We start from the raw sequence: 6620 nt of genomic DNA, 5'->3' as shown, positions 1-6620 counted from the left end.
CGCCTGTATTTATAGATTCGTTGCGGGCGATTCACTGTCCATTCATGCATAGTTTCCATTAAAAAATGGGCGGATTCACTGTCCTTCGCTCCATGCCGTACATGAACATTAATTCACATCGTAAAGAAAATGCATTTTTGGTTGCAATCCTGAGGGCTAATTATTTGAATATACTGAAAGAATTTAAAAAATATTGCTCTCTTATATATATATATATATATTATCAACAAGCGTTGAGTGTAGTGCAAGGTTAAGGAGAGAAATTAGATTCGATTCTTAAAGAAGTATTATTGAGAAGAGTAGTCATAACCTAAAACAGAATAATTTTTTATAAACTGTAAAATGATATTAATTTTAAAAAGGTAAGACATATTTATTATAATGGTTGATTATGATAGATTCAAGCGTAAATCTCATCATAATTAATCATCATAATACAATCGTTATATGTACGTCAATTCCATTAAATAAAAATTCGATTTTACTGAGTATAGTGAAAAGATTATTATATGCAAAAGCATTATCTTTTACAACCATATAAATCTATTTTTCATATTAAAAAAAAGAATTATATTTATAAGAGAGCGTTATTTTTATGATGCTCTGCAAATATACAATCTTTGATAACGTGTACACACAATTTACCGCCCAATCCGTGAAGGACTATAAACAAATGCATATGATTGCTTATGTACAAAACTAAATCAAATTAAAATATCCCTTAATATTAATTGTAATATAATAATTAAAAAATATTACAAAAACTCTTTAAATATATACTAATATATTAATATGTAAAACATATAATAAATTTTTTATCATCTATGCAAATAAAAATGGATTATATCCCTTAAAAATTAGAAATTAAATTAAATTAAATTAAATTAAATTATACTTTTTTTAAAATTTTAATCAGCCAAATTCAACTATATGGAGAGATCTATCTATCTATTTATATTTATCTATATCTATCTATCTATCTATTTATCTATCTATATTTATATAAATATATAAAAGGAGAGGATAAGAGTAAATTTCTCTTTAATTTCTATAAATTTTAAACATATTTATTTTTCATAAAAAAATAAAGAATAAAATCAATTTTCTCACTCTACTTGACAATTTTTATAAATTAAATTTGATTTTTTTTATTATTAACAGCTCCTTAAGTTTATTATAGATTTTTTTATACATTACTTCTAAACAGATGACACTTCATATTCTCCATGTGATCTTTTCCCCTTCCATCCCCAGCTTTCATCTACAAATCCTTTTACATAATAGCCAATCATTTTGTTTGGTGAGATTGAATTTAGGTATATTTAAGGAAAAAATTTGTTTATTTTTGCTCTTTCATTATTGTCCTCTAATTTTAAAAATTATATTTGATCTATCATATTTTTATCATTACTTTTCGCTATTTAAACTCCAAACTCCTGCCAATGAAAAAACTTACTATTTTTTTTTTCTTATTTTTGTTCTTCCACTATTTTCTTCTAATTTCTAAATAAGAAAATTCCATTTGATCTATTATTTTTTCTTTTCTCATTACTTTTCACTGCTTAATCCCCAAACTCCCGCCGTATAAATTCTTTTACAAAGCAAAAAACTTACTGTTTTTTTTTTCCTTCAAATCAATGAATTTAGGTATGTTTAAGGAAAAAATTGTAGCCCTTTTATTATTTTTTTCTAATTTCAAAATAAATAATTTTCATAAAAAGGAATAAGAGCAAATTTTCACTCCTATTTGGTAACATTTTAATTAAGAAAAATAAGTGAATTTTTAATTAAAATTAATTTATTTATTACTTGACAACTCGTCAAATTACTCCTTCATTTCTATTTTAGCTTTTGATATCCCTTCATCATTTTCAAAAAATGCATCCCAGGTAAATTATTAATTTATTTATTACTTGATAACCCCTCAATTTACTCTCTATTTCTATTGTAGCTTTTGATATCCCTTTGAAGGAGTGGAAGCATGAAAATTATTAGATTAGAACATTGAATTCAAAAATTTTCTTCTAGGGTCTCATGCATCATGCAAGATTCATTATTTACCTATTAATTTCAATGTTCAATAGCATATTAAAACACTTTTAATATGTATTTGGATCTACATTTACCATTTAAGATTTTAGAATTAACAAATTAATTCATTAGAACCCTAGATTAATTTAAGAACATGTGCACTAACCTTTTGATGCACTGTAGATGTATTTGGTACCTTTAGGAAGCACCTAGGACCCCAAATGTTTTCCCTCTAGATTTTCCACATCAAGATCACCAATGGAAGCCCCTTGAACAGCTTCTAAAGCCTTGCCAACCAATTAAAAAATAGAGATTTTTCTTTAGAAAGGTTATAGATGTATAGGACACTATAAACGATTTCTAGCAATTTTAATTCAAGAGAATATGGCCAATTCTCTTTGAATTGATGAAAGAAGAAGAAGAAGAGAGAGGGGAGCCTCTTTGGGTGGCGGCACCTTGAGAGAATAATCTGAAAATGCATTTAAAGTAAATTCTCTTTATTTTAGTTATAATTCAATGTTTTTAACTTTTTTTCCCTTTTAAATTCCCAAGGTGTTTAATTATTTCCACACGGGAGCAATTAAAATGCTTTATTAGTATTAAAACTAGACCCAACTCTACTTATTTTAAAGCAACCTACTCTTATCTTGAAGTACCAATCAAAGATCAAGATAACCAAAACAAGAGGTGTTGGATGTGATAGAGAAGACAAAGTTTGGAATAAGATGGGTCACACTAAAATTTCCCAAATTTTCATTTCTATATGAAAATGTATTAAGTCCATCCAATTTTAATACATAGAGGATGGAAAATTTTTGTTTTCTTAGCTATATGGTTCAAATCATGATCCTAATTTTAATGTTATAAGTTTTATATCTTACTCTCTTTAATTGGTTTTCTTTTATTTTAGTAATTATATTATTATCTAATAGGCTTTCTTCTTCTAATTAATTTGAATGTTCATCATTAAATTAAGGTTATGTTTAATCGCCCATCAAAATTTCTCATACATGACACAATATATGTCACACCTGCTTTCCACCCTATAGAAGCAAATGCGATAAGGAAAAACTGACAGAGTTTCGTCTAAAATATAGCTAATTGAACATATAAAACCTACTAAAAACCTGGAAGAATATGTAAATATATACATAAAGTGGCTCCATGCCAAATATATTATCTTTACAGATACATAATTTTTTTTCCTCCATGGGAACCAAAAATAATAGAAACACAGACTCTGGGTAGGTAGCAGCCTAAACATATAGATAATATGTATATACAAAATGATCAAAATTTTGGAAAAGGAATATGTTGGCTCGACCTCCACTAGACTCTATAACTGGTAAAATAAAAGAAAGAACAATACTTATAAATGAGGGCTACTGATAGAAGGATCACCAAACAGAATCTGAAATATTAAGAATAGAAGAGGTGAGTACAACTACTCAATGAGTAGATAAATAAATAATAAATGGGGAATAGACAAGGTTTTAGTACTTAATAGTACCATGTGCTATAGTAACATATGTCAGCTGAATAAATATAATTTGCTATAATTTACATAACTGAAATAAAATAAAATTTCATGCTCTAAAAAAAAATATTGCAGAAATAACTTTGCTAATAATCATAAAATCAATAATATTCTCATATACTCACAATATGCTTCCTATAAATAATGCTGGCATCTCAAGTGTATATAATAAACTCTAGCAACTTGAGAATAATTCTAGCATCCTGGGCTCTATGATGACACTAACGGCCCAAAAGTAATAAATATGCTGGTCAAACACACGCGCAGGGCTACCCTCAAAAGGTGACCACTTGATATACGCCCTAAAGGCTATGCATATCAAGCGCTATCCCATACAGTATAAATATATACAGAGCTGAAATAAATTACCTGTCATCAAGGTACTATCCATTCGGTGCATATATAGAGTGTATTTGGCCATTTATTCAGCTGAAATTTAAATCTTATTTCATTTATTTAAAGAACACAAAAAAATGCCATTATCCATTCCCTTTTTTTTTTCACAGCACAAATACTAACAAAAATTTATATTTAATAAAAATACTAGTGTTATAAATTTATCCACTCACCTATACTGAAGACCAATGAAGCCTAGGCCGCTGGAGCACCTCTAGTATCTACGACGGGAGCTGGATCATCTCCTAAATGTGTAGGGAAAAGTAATATATTAAGAAAAAGAATTTTAAATCATGAAGATGAAAAAGGTGAGGGTGGAATACATGATTTATTTATCTAAAAAATTCGATAGCATTTCGGTATAAATCGGACGTCTTCCAAAATTTCAAGAACTCAACCAATTCTTCACAAGCCACAACACATTCAAAAATAATTTAAAATGCCCCTCCAAGGCTTACATAATACATCCATAACTAATTCCACCCTTTTCTCTCTTAAATTTTTTTTTCCTCTACCCCTCCATAATAATTTTTTTCTTCTTTTTAACACTTCATACTAAATTTTCTTCCAACAATAACTTTAGAATTCTTGCTCACATAAATATAATCAATATTCATTAATAACTCCAAAATCAACAAATTCTATATTCTATTTTCTTCACTCTCAACCAAATATTTAGTACTTAAAGAACCTAAATTTAATTCTTATAATTAAAAACTATTTCTTGATATCCGCCTCTTAAAAATACCTAATATATATGTATATATATATATTATAGCTATGAATTTCCTTGAAATTAATCCATAGAAACCCTTACTTCAATACCAACTTTACTACAAATCTTTATCCTAAACTTGCCTCCCTCAATTTCTTTTTCCATAGAAATCACAATTAAATAATAAAGGAAATTAATTTAAGCTTAATATTTCACAAGAAAAAGAGGAAGAAAAACTTACCTATTAAAACTTAATTTGTGCTATTGTGGGAAGAAATGAGTTTTAGCTAAGGTTTTTATGGATTTATAGATATAATTGAGTGATTTGGATGTAAAAGAAAGGATGAAGAAAAAGTTTGGGTTGAAGATGGAGGGATGAAGGTGAAATTTGGCTATGGAGTGTGTGAAACTCTCATTTCTTGTTCTGCTACCCAAAGTTGCCCTTTTCTCTTTCTTTCTTTTTTTTTTCTTTTTTTACACACACACACACATATATATACAAATTCTAGAGTCATCTTTTTATGGGCACTCTAATTTGGTTTCATGGGTTGGGCTACTTGCCTAGGCCTTACAAATCCCTCCTCCTAAAAAAAAAAAATTTCATCCTTAAAATTTACATACCTGGTAGTGCAAACAGATATGGGTACTAAGCCCGTATATCCTCTTCTCTTTCCCAAGTAGCTTCTTTCTTTGAATGATTGCTCCAACGAATTTTAACAAAAGGAATTGCTTTGTTCCTTAAGACTTTCTCTTCTCTATCAATGACCTCCACTGGTTCTTCCTCATATGTTAGATCTTCTCTCAACTCAATAGGTTGTTTCTAGAGAATATGAGAGGGATTGCTTTTTTATCTTTTTAACATGGATACATGAAAGACATTATGGATTTGTGATAACTCTGAAGGTAAAGCTAAGCGATAAGCAACTGGTCCGATCCTCTCTATAATCTGCATAACTCTTTTGCCTATCTTGTGCTGCTTTTAACTTACTCTTTATCATTTGGATTTTATCCATAGTTTGCTTTACCATTTTCGGACCCTCTAGTTTTCTTTCCCTTACTTCAGTCCAACACACTAGGGTTCTACATCTCCTTCCATATAATGCTTCATAAGGAGCCATTCCAAGATTAGCATGGTAGCTATTGTTATAAACGAACTCCATTAAACTCACATACTTGTCCCAATTGCCTTTAAACTCCATTACACATGCCCTAAGCAAATCTTCCAAGGTCTGAATAGTTCGTTCAGATTGACCGTCTGTCTGTGGGTGGAAGGAAGTACTAAACTTCACTTTAGTGCGTAAAGCATTTTGCAAGCTACGCTAGAACTGAGATGTGAACCTTAAATCTCTATCAGAAATAATGGAAATTAGAGCACCACGGAGTCTCACAATCTCATTGACATAAATCTCTGCTAGCTTGTCCAAAGAATAATCCATCCTGACAGGCAAAAAGTGTGTTGATTTGGTCAATCTATCAATTATTACCCAAACTGCATCATGTCCATGTGGAGTACAAGGTAATCTAGAAAAAAAATCCATAGTAATGTGTTCTACTTCCATTTTGGAATGGGAAGTGGCTGCAATTTCCCCATTGGATGTTGATGTTCTGCTTTAATTTGTTGGCATACCAAACAGGTTAACACATAATATGCTATTTCTTTCTTCATACTTGGCCACCAATAATTGTCTTTAAGATCTCTATGCATCTTACTGCTACCTGGATGCATTGATTAAACAGAACAATGAGCTTCCTCCATAATCTCTCGCTTCAAACTTCCTAACTTAGGTACACTTAATCTATCACCAAACATCAAAGTTCCATCCCCTCTTAGGGAAAAGTCTATACGGGTGCCATTTCTCACCTCATTGATGATCTTGTTCAATTGTTCATCTTGGCTTTGAGCTTTTTTAACCTTTTCCACTAATATTAGTCTAACTTTGA

This window comes from Hevea brasiliensis, chromosome 10 (genome assembly GCF_030052815.1).
Source record: "Hevea brasiliensis isolate MT/VB/25A 57/8 chromosome 10, ASM3005281v1, whole genome shotgun sequence".
Taxonomy (NCBI): Eukaryota; Viridiplantae; Streptophyta; class Magnoliopsida; order Malpighiales; family Euphorbiaceae; genus Hevea; species Hevea brasiliensis.
Note: the sequence above shows the minus strand (reverse complement) of the source record.